Source organism: Cydia strobilella, chromosome 1, assembly GCF_947568885.1.
Source record: "Cydia strobilella chromosome 1, ilCydStro3.1, whole genome shotgun sequence".
NCBI lineage: Eukaryota > Metazoa > Arthropoda > Insecta > Lepidoptera > Tortricidae > Cydia > Cydia strobilella.
In genome coordinates this window covers 4,365,984-4,380,544 of record NC_086041.1, presented here as the reverse complement: position 1 = coordinate 4,380,544, position 14,561 = coordinate 4,365,984, and the positions used below count along the sequence as shown (strand labels likewise).

The window sequence follows — 14,561 nt, the reverse complement described above, 5'->3', positions numbered from 1 at the left end:
CTAGTTTTTTACGAAAGCGACTGCCATCTAACCTTCCAACCCAGAGGGGAAACTAGGCCTTGTTGGGATTAGTCCGGTTTCCTCACGATGTTTTCCTTCACCGAAAAGCGACTGGTAAATATCAAATGATATTTCGTACATAAGTTCCGAACAACTCATTGGTACGAGCCAGGGTTTGAACCTGCGACCTTCGGATTGCAAGTCGCACGCTCTTACCGCTAGGCCACCAGCGCTTCATTATAAATAAAAACTATGCAAAGCAAAATGTATGCTTTCTAAATAAATTCTGCTAGCATAATAAATAATGTATGCCTCGCGATCGCATTAATATCGGCTTTGCGTAACTCTAACAAAATGTGATTTAACAGTTCAGTCGTCTGAACACTATACGATTTAAAGCTGCTTAAGCAGTGACGGGTTAAAGAATGTGAACTATTGGCCCTAACATTATTATATTAAACTTAATAGGTAGGGTAGGACGGGGACGTTTGAGACTCTTTTATGTTTAACCGCCTGTAACTATTTTATTTTTACAGTTAGAAGAGTATGTGCCTGTATATTAAAGATTATTTATTTAGTTTTTAAATAAAATGTGTTTGAAATGGCTATGATTACGTAATGATAGGAAATTAAAGAGAATGTGGAAGAGTGGTTTAATTGACCTCATAGGTGTGTTAATTGAAACACTATGTGGGGACGTTTGAAACACCTTAATATATTCGGCAAAACGAAAGATAATTTGTTATTTCTAATCTTTTTTTTAAATAACTATCACGGTATTCAAGGAGATCAACTAAAGATCGCAAAGAAATAACAAACATTTCACAATTTATCTGCGTCTGAAGATCTTGATCAAAGAAAGGGATGTCTAAAAAAATTGTAAGACAACTTCTTTGCTGTGATTACCTTATACATTTAGCTTAATCCAACGTGTTTTAATGCAACAACAAGATATGAAGATAAGGAATTTTTGTAGAAATACATAATTGTGTTTCATACAAAAGTCAAAAGTTTCAATTATAACAATGTTTCAGTCATGACCATCATCATTGTCACTCACTTTTTCACAAAGCATGTATTATTAAAAAAAAGTCTAAATATCAATAATAAACTATTTAAAAACTGTAATAAATGTCATATAGGTATATTAAAGAAAAAGTGACGAAGCCCTCTAGTGGTGAAGGCCGGATTCGAATCGGCGTCTTTAGCTATCGCGGCTAACGCCATGAACCCTTAGGCCACCTCGCCACGGCGGTACCCGTCCCAATTTCTCAACTATATGCCATCTTAGTAAGACTAGGCGTCTTTGACCAGCTCTAAGGGCAAGAAGTGCGCGCTTGCACCTCCTAAACGAATTCCTTACGGATTTACGTTGTAGCGAGAGACTGGTGCTGCCATCTATGAACAAGTTTGGGGACAAATCAAATTATTTTATTTAATAAACTATTTGTAAGACTTGTGAAAAACGCGGGAACGTATAAAAAGTTTCAATCGTCCCCAAGTACGTTGGTTCAACCGTCCCCCCGTCATATGTCACTTAAATAAGCTAGAACACACAATATAGTCTTAGAAATTCGGTAATCCTCGCTATGTGCGTAGCATACAAAACCCGTATGGTTTAGGAATAAAATAAATTCTAGTTACCTATCGGTCGACCACCGCAAAAACAAACGCATGGGTTGCGTTTTACCAGCTAAATCCAATCAAGAAATGAATTGAGCTATACGAATTTAAGCTAGCTGCCTGTGAAACGATTTTAACGGATCAGAACAGGGAATATTTTGTGTGGGATGATAAGCTGAACATGCATGAGATAAAATTAAAAGATATCTTCGACATTACGGAGGTGGCAAGAATTTTTCCTATAATTTTGTATGTACGGCAATGTGTTTGTGTTGTAGGTATGTAAGTATACGGGCCAAAAACGTTATTACAAATGTTGACATTTTGGATATATATTTGTATAAAACTTATCATACAATGTTTAAGAAGTAGAACGTTTTAACATGCCTATAAGGATAAAGTAAGAAGATTTGGCTTTAAAGTCCGTTTATTTTATGGTGTCCACATGAAAGACGCATGCATAACCTTAAAAGTCCCCGGCAAGCTCGGCCGAATATCACCTTCCAATACAAACGGAGTTTCGTTCTCATTTTAAAACTACATGTTGGATTGTAATAAAACTTTACACATACAATGACATGAGGTATATCTAGGTCTGTAATTAGTTTATAAAGCTCTGGTATATAAAACAAACGAAATAGAGCAAAAACATGTTTTGGATGCAAAACTTAAATTCGCTGTATATATAATATTGTCTTCGGTTACCGCGATAGTTACTCATGAAATAAAACTATGAAAACGGATTATATCGCGTATATTGAATTTATAATGACGGGTGTCACCCGTTGACCACGAACGCTGTAAAGGGTTCGAAACGTCGGGATGTATTATAAATTCAATATACGCGATATAATCCGTTTTCATAGTTTTATTTCATTCGCTGTATATATTTAACTATTGTATCTGAAGCTACATAAACTAATTATCGACCTAGATATTCCTACCTTATCCTATATCCTATTGTAAGTACAATGTTTCAGAGCAATCAAGCTAGTCGTTTTAAAATGAGAGCGTAACTATGTTTGTATGGAGAACCGAGCTTATCGGGGACCCTTAACTCACAGTAAAAAAGTTTTTAATTATTATGTATATAATATGTAGATAACCATAATTATGTAGATTACAGATTGGGATTTCCTTCAGTGACGATAGCTTTTTAATTATCTCCTCTTCACTCGTATGTACCAAATACCTGTTTCACTGGTTCACTGCTTACCTGCAATAAAAATACATAGCATCAACATTTGTACACTGACATAGGTAACTAGTTTAGTTACAATCAAATTCTGGTGCAAGGATTTTAGTTTAATTTCTTAGCCAGTTGGTTGGGGGGTTTTCGTAGCCAGGTCCGCCTCTACGGAGGGCATAATGAAATGGGTTATTACTAATGCTAAAAGGTGCTCTCTGCAAGTCAAAAGCCTAGCACAGGGATTCTAATTCAATTTCAACGTTTTTTTTAATTTGCGATCTGACCAAACCATGAGTACACCTTTTTGGGAGCATTTCCAAGGCTACGTTTCGCTTACCTAGGTACGTAGGTAGTCGCCAATCAAGAACCTATCCCCAGCAGCAAGATAGCTTCATAGCTCCGCCATTAAAAATAATTTAAAAACTGAATTCAATAAAATAACTATCGAACTTGCCCACAAAATTACACGAAAATCGGTTGAGAGAAATGCGACCTGTAGAGAAAAACTCCAGGTCAATTATATGCTTGAACAAAAGTTTTCGTATGCCCTAAATAAGTATTGAGTAAAATAGACTTAAATCATATGGTAAATATTAAATATTGATATTGTTAATTTTCATTTTATCCTGTTTTTCTGACTTATAAAGTGCCGACTAATCGGCCTTTTTGTTTTGTTGTCGGCGACTACAAATGTGGCCGGATAGTCGGCTTTCCCGACTTTTCCCGTGCATCCCTAGGTATTAAATTTATTAGGGATGTATTTACACAAAAAAGTAAGCAACCTCTTACGTTTATAAATACATGGTAGGCTTATAGTGCCGTATGTTAGGACTCAATTTAGGCCGATTTATTCCAACCGTTAACTAATCAAAGCCACGTTTGTTCGACATTATCCACAAAAACCTGTTCGGCTACGAAAGGACCTAACTTCATACAATATTGACACATGCACCTTTTTTAACCACCAACGCGTCTCACGCTTAGATTATGCATCGTCACCTTCGAAATTTCGTATCTCAATGTATCTCACTGTTGAAATGTCAACTTTATTACGTACGTATAAAGTCTAAATTTGAAACTTGTGAAAGTGTGGTCGTGTGTGCGATTATCAGTAAAGTTGACGGTTTATGCAGTTTACTGTCGCAAACGGCTAACTCATCTAGGTTGTTGTAAAAGCAACCTTATTAAGTTCAGATAAGGTTTGAATTCGTTAAGGGGAGATGAGATATTGCGATAAAAAAGGGAAAGTCTGAGGAACGTTATAATTAATGTTAACTGTAGCCAACGGAACCCATAACTCAAATGAGTAACCTAGAATTCGGTGGTAACCTAGAATGATAAAATGACACATAAGTATAGGTTTGTACTTGTACCTAATTGTCACAGATCACTTACTTAGTAAATATTAGATGCTGCATGCATACCTATAGGTTGACTCGCGTTCACGTCGCTGACCACATTGACGCACCGCACTAAGTTTATAAAAATACTAAACTAAAATCTACCCACTCTGACTACCGAGCACAAGATGTAAGCACTAAAGAAAACTTATCAAGTTATAACGCCCCCTTGCCTCAGAAAATAAAACATCTCATTGCATTTATTGCAAATGCAAATTGCAACGGGCAAGACCTCAAGAGCCGGAGAAAATTGCAAATGAGACTGTAGCTTTATTACGTCGGGATGGCTATTAACCGACTATAGCAGTAAGCAATACCCTTTTAAATAACTTCTTTTTCTTAGGGTTGCAGAGATTTATAGTGCGAAACATTTAAGGAAATGAGAACATAAAAAGTCGCTTTGTTGAGAATATATAGGACATTTTATTTCCTTGTCGCATAATGCGCGTGTAAAATAAACTTAAGAACTTCTAACGTTTAAAGAAAAAGACTAACAGGTCAATTCGAACGTACACTGACCATCAAAATTATATCTGAATCATGTAATTGAGCTATCGTACGTCTCTCTTGCGCCGATAGTAGTGTAGCGAAATGCACGAGTTTTGAATGACATTATTTAGATGTCACTCTGATATCAGTGAACGTTCGAATTGGCCTGTAACTAAAGTTGAATTAATACTTGATAGTGATACAATACTGAAATAAAACTATAAAAACTGATTATATCGCGTATATTGAACTTATATTAAATCACATGTTATATTGAACTTATAATACATCCCGACGTTTAGAACCCTTTACAGTGTGGATAGTTTTGCACATTGTAGTTTTTCCTCAGTCACCCGTAAACGCTGTAAAGGGTTCGAAACGTCGGGATGTATTATAAATTCAATATACGCGATACCGCGATAACTATCGCGGTAACAGAAGGCAATATTATGTGCACAATACTGCTAAAGTAGTAACTAAGATTCAATCAGTTACCTAACTATAATTCTATTAAAGTAAGCATCTAATTTTATTTCTTAAAGTACAGTATCAAACTCAAAAGTAGGTAAATAAATTAGCCGCATAACAAAAGCAACTTCGTTTTATGATACGTCAACCAAAGAATAAAACTCATAAATTGTGTCCAACGCCCGCCGCATCGGGGAATTTATTTTGAAAAATTGCCAACCCTATCTGGCCGCGTTGTTTCTTCGCCCGGATTGTAGGAAACTTTGCTTCGATGCGAGCCGGACATCTGTACGAGTTCTGACTTTTATTCTCGGGTTTACGAAGATTAACACTCACAGGTTCCGCTACATAACAATTAAAAATCAATTAAATTGTATATTAAGGTACATGTTTGAACATTTGTATTAATTGTTACCAATTGTCTGACATTTTATTCCCTTCTTGTATGTAAATCCTCTATTAATTTATAAATTGTTACCAATTGTATTTGTTTAAAATTTTATTTAATTCAGTGAATGTTTGTTATATTTTATTTTCTCTTGATTATGACTGTATGACTTGTCAAAAGTGTTTATTTTTAAGCCTACTTGAAATAAATAATTTTTGAGTTTGAGTTTGAGTTTGAATAGTTACCAAATTCACTTACGGCAGTAATTCTACGCACGGGATTTTTTGTATTTCAATTTCCATGCTAAATAAGTAAACCTTTATGGATGAACAGTGGGCAATATCATACTTTAACTAGATTATTAGATATAATAGTATATCGTAAACGGTAACGGGTTAGTTTGAGAGCGCCTATACATGGTCACTGCAAGTCGCCCTATGGGGTGCGTAGCCTCGTGAGCAAGTAGTCTGGTCTAGCGTTTTATAAAACAAAATATTACATTGTCAGTATTGTCACATTTACCTCTTCGCGGCTTTTGAAGTCTACAGTGCAGACAATCTCGTATTTCTCCCAAACTTTTTCAGTGTGTTTATTCCGTTAGAGCAGCACTCGTTCCAAACTTGGAAGTTTACAAGGTGTTTAAATAGACATTAGCGCTTTAATTACTCGAAAATGAGCCGCTCGGGTGCACTTAGAAACTCGTCCAATAAATAACCCCGTGGAGTTTTGTTTTGGCAGTTCTTAATAAGAAAACTTCACCGTTTTGTAGGTCATTAAACGCGACAAAACGCAAGCACTTAAAACGCTAACAAATTTAAGACGCGTGAAGCTTATTCAGTCTAAATCGTTTCCAAATACCTATAGCCCATATATAAATAGGCGTAGCCTGAAAATATGATCCGAATCGACCTCATAAAATCTCTATGCGAAGCAGCAGGGGCGCTCCTTTAATCCCTTTAAGCCTTTTTCCTTAACAAATAGGGTGCATATTTGATAATATTCTTAAGCACTATTGGACCCCACTCGAGTCGAGGGTCAAGTGCTGTTATTATCCCAGGCCTTCCAGTAAAAACTCTGGAGTATGTATTCTTTACTATTTTTACTGGATTCCGGTGCGAAATCCTGCGGACCTGACAAATCCACGGACGGCGGCTTTGTCAAAACGTAAACATGTTAGAAACGTGACAAAGGGATTGGGTTTCCGCAAATTTAAATAAGGTAAAAATAAACTGAGACTTCTTAAAACTTTTTGTGTTATTTACGTGTTACTACACACAGCCTAGTGTTAGCCTAGTAGCTAAAAATATATTATTTATGGAATATACGAACAAGGAGTTATTAAGTTGTAAGTTATCCTGACATTTAGGACGTAACATATAAAATACATGTTTTTTTTTTTTCATACCAACAGGGCTTAACCAATTGAGTATCAAAATATCATGTCCTGGTAAATCCAACCTTAAATATGTCGGAACAAAATATAAAATACCGACAAAACATCCGTTGTGTTTTATAGGTATATCACACAACATTAGTATTACAATAACTTCCGATGATAAATAGTCCTAATAAAAACGTGAAAGTCTCATCAATAAAAACGTTGTTTCTCATCAAGCAAATTGAAGGAACAAACATGGCGTCCGAGGCCATTAAGAAATTAATATCGGGAGTGACACGTGGGGACGCGTCAGTCAGGATGGCCGAGATGAAATATATTATGGGTGACGGCATTACTTGTGGCTCGTAAAACAAGTACTCTTTGAGAAAGCGTCTGGTTGATGATTGAAGGTTGGTTGTACTAGTAGAAGTAGCTTAACTAACCAATGATATAAAAAATATATTACAAAATACTGATTTTGTTTACATAGATTCCGACCATCAGCTTCATAGGGATCACTACCCCCTAGACCAGACAGGACGTCAAATACCCTACCTATACCCTAGTTTCTATTGTTATTAAATATTATAGGAATAAAAATTACATGCATATTTCAAATATCAAAATTTCATACCCCCTCCATGGTAACGTTAAACGTTTAACGCAACCTTGTTGGAAGTCACATTAGAAGTTTCACTTCGATAAATAAATATTATAGGACATTATTACACAAATTGACTAAATCCCACGGTAAGCTCAATAAATCTTGTGTTGTGGGTACTTAGACAACGATATATATAAATACTTAAATACATAGAAAACACCCATGATTCAGGAACAAATATCCGTGCTCATCACTGAATAAATACCCTTATCAGGATTTGAACCCAGGACCATCGGCTTCACAGGCAGGGTCACTACCCACAAGGCCAGACAGGACGTCTAAGTTATTAGGAACCTATTTCTTAGAAAGTTTTCGAACGTAGGTCATAGTCAGGCAACCTATTTCCCGGTAACAATCGCCAATCAATTACGGAACCCTTCATAAATCATGTGTATGTCGAAGCTTTGAAGTTCCTCGAGTAAAATTCTCTAGCAAATATTTATTGGTAAAGAAAATTTACATTCCTTGATGGATCAAAAAATAATAATTTAGTAGCGATATGGTCGACGGTAGGTAGGAATATATACATACACATTTTGCCTATTCAAATAAAAATGGTGCAAAAATCCATACTAATACTATAAATGCGAAAGTGTGTCCATCTGTCTGTCTGTTACCTCTTCACTTCACGCTTAAACCGCTGAACCGATTTAGTTCAAATTTGGTATAGAGATAGTTTGAGTCCTGGGGAAGGGCATAGGGTAGTTTTTATCCCAGAAGTCATCCTTTAAGGGGGTAAAAGGGGGGGGGGGGTGGAAGCTCGTATGGGAATTCGATAAAAAGCCGATCGGATAAAAAATAAGCTACCCCAATTACTAACTCCACGCAGACGACGTCGAAAGTTAGTTGTGATGCTCGTATCGTATCGTTTACTAAGTAAAATTGCACATATGTCTCAGAATAAGTTATAGTACAGCCACGCACCGCCCCGCCCCGATTCGAATTACCTCGCCCCGCGACAGCAGATTGACTAGCTTTTAGCGAACGCTACTCACACAATGACTCATGCCGCGTGTAGAGACGTGCCGTTCACACATAGAAACGCAAATGAATTTTGATGTATGCCTATGTGTGTCGAATTTGAACTCTGTGTAAATAATGCGGTGTGTGGGACTGTGGGTTACACAGAGTGACAATTTTATTCCACCTCCGTTGTCATTATGTAACATTGTGTAACGGACAGTGTCAGTAATTACTGTCAGCTCGGACAAACAAGTGGCCATCGGGGACGGAGTTAATTATTTGGGGCCTAAACACAAAGCAAGGTAATACGGACATTATTAGGGCCTTTGACTGACCTTTATGAGCATGTACGAAAGATTTAAATGACTGCTGTGTTAGGTACAAGAAACTAGTTTTTTCGTACGTTTCGTACATTGGGAACGAGTAACCCGACGGCCGACAGATTCTAAAGGTGTATTCTTGACCGCATTTAGAGACTAAAATGTCATAGAAAGTTTTCTGAAATCAGTCTTGTTTTAGAGATAATGACAATTCTTGTGAAAATTTGTTTGTGTGTCACTCAGTTAAAAACTCCTTTTTGGCTGCGACGCTGCCACTATGTGACTTGGGCCGTGTTGCAAACTACATGTTACTAGCGGAAGTCCTTTTCTAATTTCACTTATTGCATTTTATTAATGACATAAATAATTTATACTATAGAATTCTTTTATATTAATAATCATAATTACGAACAATGTAATCTAATATGTAAATTATGTACCTGTCTAAATGTATGACGTGTAAAAACATTGTATTTTTTTAACCAATAAATAATCTGAATCTGAATAAATTACCACTAATATTAACCGGTAAAATTGCTACTAAGTAATTCATATATTCCTTCCAAGCCGTCGTCCGAATGATTTATAAGGGCGAAAATTCATTGGTCGAAGGTAAATATAAAGTGACATCAACAGTAATCTATCTCTTGACATTTAGGTATTCACGTTTTACGTTCAAAACTCAAGAGGCAACGCCTGCTAGTCCGTACTATTCCAAGCCACTTGTAGCATATTTATACTACTACTATTAATGCTGACTGTACCTTTGTTTGTTTGTCCGGACGGAAGCTGGATAGTCCTTAGGAACCGTGAGATTGAAAAACTAGTGGCTGAACCTGACATCATGGGAGAGACTAAAGTTCACAGACTCCGTTGGTTGGGCCATCTTGAGAGAATGGATGAAGATTGGAACGTGAAAACATACCTGGGCCGCTTAGCTGGAAGACGTCCTATCGGACGCTCCAGGTATCGCTGGTACGGGCTGCCGCTGCTACTAGTCGCTGGTTATTGTTCGAATTGGCCCGCTAAACTTTGCTTTAAGATAAACTACTTTATTCAAATCTACTTTGGTAAATATTTGGGATAGTAAATCAATATTGTTGTCAGCGCAATACTATCCCTGTCCTAGTTTTAGTTTACATTTGTTATTCGAAACAATAGATTCTTGTTTGAAATTAGTTTTGCGAGAGCCGAAGTGAATGATGGTTGCAATTTTCTTAGAAATTCTGAGAAATATGGAAACTAAGGCTCGTTTGTTATACTTTGTTTTTAGGCTAATACTTTACTTCTAAATTTAATCATCATCATCATATATTTAAGTATAGACATAGTATAGTAGTTATAGACATAAAACCGAGCGACCAGGGGTAAGAGAAAGACATATTCATGTATTGGCAGGTTAATGTATGGCAGCATAATCCTTTTTCTATTTTACTCTTATAAATTTCGGTATTTCGCCATCGCCTCCTACCTATGCTGCCACAACCCGACCATGAAAAAAACCCCGGTCGGTGATAAGGACAAAGCATGGCACTATTTTCTCTTTCCTCTTATAGGAATCGCAATAAGACTATCTTTCTCTATCAAAGAGTGTCAGGCCCTTGTATTTAAGAGTGAAGCCCACTGACGTTCGTGTGCCGGACGATATCGGCCTGTCAGTTGTTCGGAATTGTCAAATTTTTGTTCTAACTGACCGGCCGATATCATCCGGCGATGACAGACGGACAGAGGAGTCTTAGTAATAGGGTCCCGTTTTGGTACGGAACCCTAAAAACTAGAAAAATTCCTAATTCCTGTCATACATCGATGTGTGCGGCAGATACGATACTATCGCGACGTGAGCACACAAAAGATAATAATTAATGGAATCCAGACTTTCTCCCGCTAATCGGGTATTGTTTGCCTGACCCAGTTTCCGATTTTAAATCGATAATAGGTACAATCAAAGCTAAGATAGTTAATGTTTAAAACCGGCTCTACTGTGGTTGCAACAGTGTTCAAACTTATATATTAAATATGATCAATGGTGTATTTCACTCCGTTGTTCGGGCGCGCTCGGCTCACTACTGATTCGAGCACTAATAGGGGGTGTAAAGCCAGGAAATTAGAAAGAATCCCTCGATCCCCCGGCTTGGCTGTATCACTAGTTCTTTTATACTAAAAATATACTGCCATTTATTTATTTATTTATTTGGAAAGCAAACAGAAATAAGTGAGCAGGAGATGAGTTTACAAATACACATTAAGGACATTCACTTATTCCCTTAACAGCTCTCACTAAAACATGTAATGGAAATATACTACACTTAAACTATGCCATGGTATATATTATAGTATGGTACCGTAACGATATACGACAAACAAATGAATAATTTTACAGTATGAATTTTATGAATGTTTTTTTTCGATTCGGGCCCTAATCTATTAAACAAGCCTTTGTTTCTTTTATACACTGATAGTGTAGTGTGCCAGCTAACCAGCTATCAATCACGCTGAATATGCGTTTTTAAGACGTCCACCCGAAAACACACGCCTAGAGGCCATAACCTATAAACCTGTTTTTTAACACCCACTTTTTAAACCATAGATAAAAGCCGGCGCCAGCCAGTACTTGCCAAGCGGAGCAAGGTTGCGTCTATAAATAAAATAAATGCTCTCTTATTCCAAATTCAAATTGTAGGAGCAAATAGAATTCCAAGCGCAACGAGCACTTTTTTTGCCGCCCGTGGCTATTGCACACTCCTATTTTTTTTTCTTCGTTAAGATGCTTCAAAACTGAGCGACACGACAAAAACGCAGCTTATGCATTTTTCGTAACGACTGTGGCTACCATGAATCTAGTATAACTGGATTTGTCATGAGGGGTGGGCGGAAATGACCGAACGGGATAGTAGGAGTAGCAGAGAAAGCGCTGTTATTGTTAGTCCTTGTCACAGTCCCACATTTTTTTTTATTCCCCACCGTAAATTTAGTATGGTTTATGTTGGGCTATAAATCTACTCGACCAATCATATTGTCGCATTGCGTATGTTTTGTCCCTCACGGGCGCACGCGTATTGCTCATCTATGTAATGCTAGGTCTATGGTGGCAACAAATTTACGTTCCGTTTCATGCAGCGCACCTGTGAAAGTGTTCGAGTTGCAATTAGGTGCGTGAAACGAAATGCACTTTAAAGATTGAATTAACATAGTACTCTGTCAACGTGCACTCAACGAAAGTGGTTATTGTGATGTTGAAAACACATTTTGCGTTTTATTTTTGTCGCAGGTAATGAGAAATGAGTGTTAAGATTATATGTGGTTATAAAATACTAGCTTTTGCCCGCGACTTCGTCTGCGTGGAGTTAATAATTTGGGTAGCTTATTTTTTATCCAATCTGCTTATTATCGATTTCCCATACAAACTTCCACGCCCCCTTTCACCCCTTAAAGGATGAAAACTACCCTATGTCCTTCCCCGGGACTCAAACTATCTCTATACCGACTAAATCGGTTCAGCGGTTTAAGCGTGAAGAGGTAACAGACAGACAGACAGACACACTTTCGCATTTATGGATTGTTAATCAGAAGCTCCTTATTGAAATAATGCTCACGATTTATAAATTTATTTCAAAAAATTTACGGGTTCCGTTCCTCAAAAGGAAAAAACGGAACTTATAGGTTCACTTTGTTTTTCGTCCGTCCGTCTGTCTGTTAAGACCTTTTATCTAATCTAAGCTTTAAGTTAATCTGAAAAAGCTTTGGCTTTCCCACGAACTGTGATTTGGTTGAGTGCTAATATATATATATATTATTTATATATTATATATATATATATATATATATATATTTATTTAATATTTATTTAGTACTATATATTTATGTATGCTAGTACATATTTATTTTATTGCATAATGCAATTGATGTATTTTAGTTATTCGTAGACGTTAATATTGTAGTTTTCCTTCTTAAATATTATTGTACGTTCTGTAAGTTTGTCTATCTATCTAATTCGAATTTTCCACTCATTTACTCTAAGGTTAGCTGGAAGAAATCCCTTATAGGGATAAGCTCGCCTTTGTACCTAAATTTATATGAATTTCATGTTATCAATTTTTGTTTTGTACAATAAAGTGATTTACTACTACTACTACTACTATCTCAGGAACGAGTGGAGATTGGAGTTGAAATTAAAACTATATACTCAGGTTTATAGTCCCTTTAACCTCTGAAAAAATTAAACTTCTAAGTAAACGTAAAAAAAATACGGCCGTTTATGCCGCAAAAAACGTATATTTCGACACTCTCAAGGGAATCAAAATTGATAGGGTACTTCCCGTCGACCTAGGACTATGAAATTTAGCAAGTAATATCGTCTTACACTACAAATACAAAAAAAACCGAAAACTAAAAAAAGTTTAGTTTGTACGCAACCCTCGCACTTGTCCGGTTTTTTTATTCGCTATTGATTATTGACTACAAATTATCGCTACTAATTTTATTGTGCATTCTATTGTAAAATAGTACATTACTACAGAGGCCGGGAAGTAAGGGGTTGCCGGCCGAATGCATATATACGGCCGAACGTAGTGAGGCCGGATAGTTATGAGGCCGACAACCCCTTTTCACGCCGATGTATGTATAGTGCTTTTCTCAAACATGCAATGAAATAAATAAAGAAATCTCCACGAAATCAAAGTTTTAATTCTAAAGAAACTACAAGTAAACTAGGCACAAAATATAACTACCACCTGTACCTATCTTTATCACACGTGTCGTGTGTGTTTTTTTATGGGGTATTGGCAGGATGTCATTCGGAACCATAAGCAAATATTGGTTATAGTTTTTTTTTTGGCTGAATGCCATGATGCTGTGTCACAAATATATGTGAAATGGAAATTAAAAAAGAGCCACTTCCCGGCCTAGGCCTGCAACTTTGTATGAAATTTCATTACAGGCCCCTCGTCTAGCCGCGCCGGAGTCGTGATACTTCCCAGCCTAATATAAAGAACGTAATATCAATATTACATAGCATGTTTGAGAAAAATAATAATTGTAACAAAACTCACGAATTTTCAGCGCCTTAATAGGTATTATTTATGAAATGTCGACATGCATTTAGAAATAAAGTACCGGTAATGGTTAAATAGCGCTCATTATATTCCAATGCCTTTAAAAGGCTCTGCAAAACACGTATATAGAATTTCCAGATTAAAATAAAGGAAATTAGGCCTACGCAGACAATGGGAAACAAGCAATTTCCGTGCCTCTATGAACTTTACACGACAATGAAGAGACATATATATATATACACATAGTATATACGACTCATTATTTGGAAGTTGTCGTACAACGAATATTTTCGGAACAAGGTTCAAAGAGTTTGTGCAAAAAATCCAGCGCAATTCTTTTAGACAACAATAAAATGTATAAACTAAGTAAAATGTCAAACGCGCAAATATTCCATGAAAACGGTAAGTTTTTCATCTCGTTTTATTAAACAAAGTTCTTTATTTGTGTCGTTTTCAATCAAGAGGTACCACATTGTCGCTTGCCATAAGGACACTCTGACAGGTTATTTGTATAAAGATACAATCCAATTTCGTCCTTATGGTAAGCGACAATGTGGTACATTTTGCTTGAACACATTCATGCAATGTCTACGTGTAGGACAAAGTTTTACATGCGAATCGCTTACGA

At 36.5% G+C, this 14,561-nt stretch overlaps 1 protein-coding gene and 2 long non-coding RNA genes across 3 annotated transcripts in view; 1 reads left to right on the top strand and 2 right to left on the bottom strand.

Moving 5' to 3' along the window:
- Positions 1 to 14,561, bottom strand: part of LOC134753970 (DE-cadherin) — a 372,368-nt gene that overhangs the window by 189,127 nt on the left and 168,680 nt on the right. The gene's annotated exons all lie outside the window — the stretch shown is intronic.
- Positions 1 to 14,561, top strand: part of LOC134754759 (uncharacterized) — a 232,013-nt gene that overhangs the window by 93,999 nt on the left and 123,453 nt on the right. The window lies entirely within an intron of this gene.
- Positions 7,646 to 14,561, bottom strand: part of LOC134754942 (uncharacterized) — a 96,655-nt gene continuing 89,739 nt past the window's right edge. The window contains exon 2 of the long non-coding RNA XR_010128987.1: positions 7,646 to 7,739. This is a non-coding gene — a long non-coding RNA (uncharacterized LOC134754942). The remainder of the gene's footprint in view (positions 7,740 to 14,561) is intronic.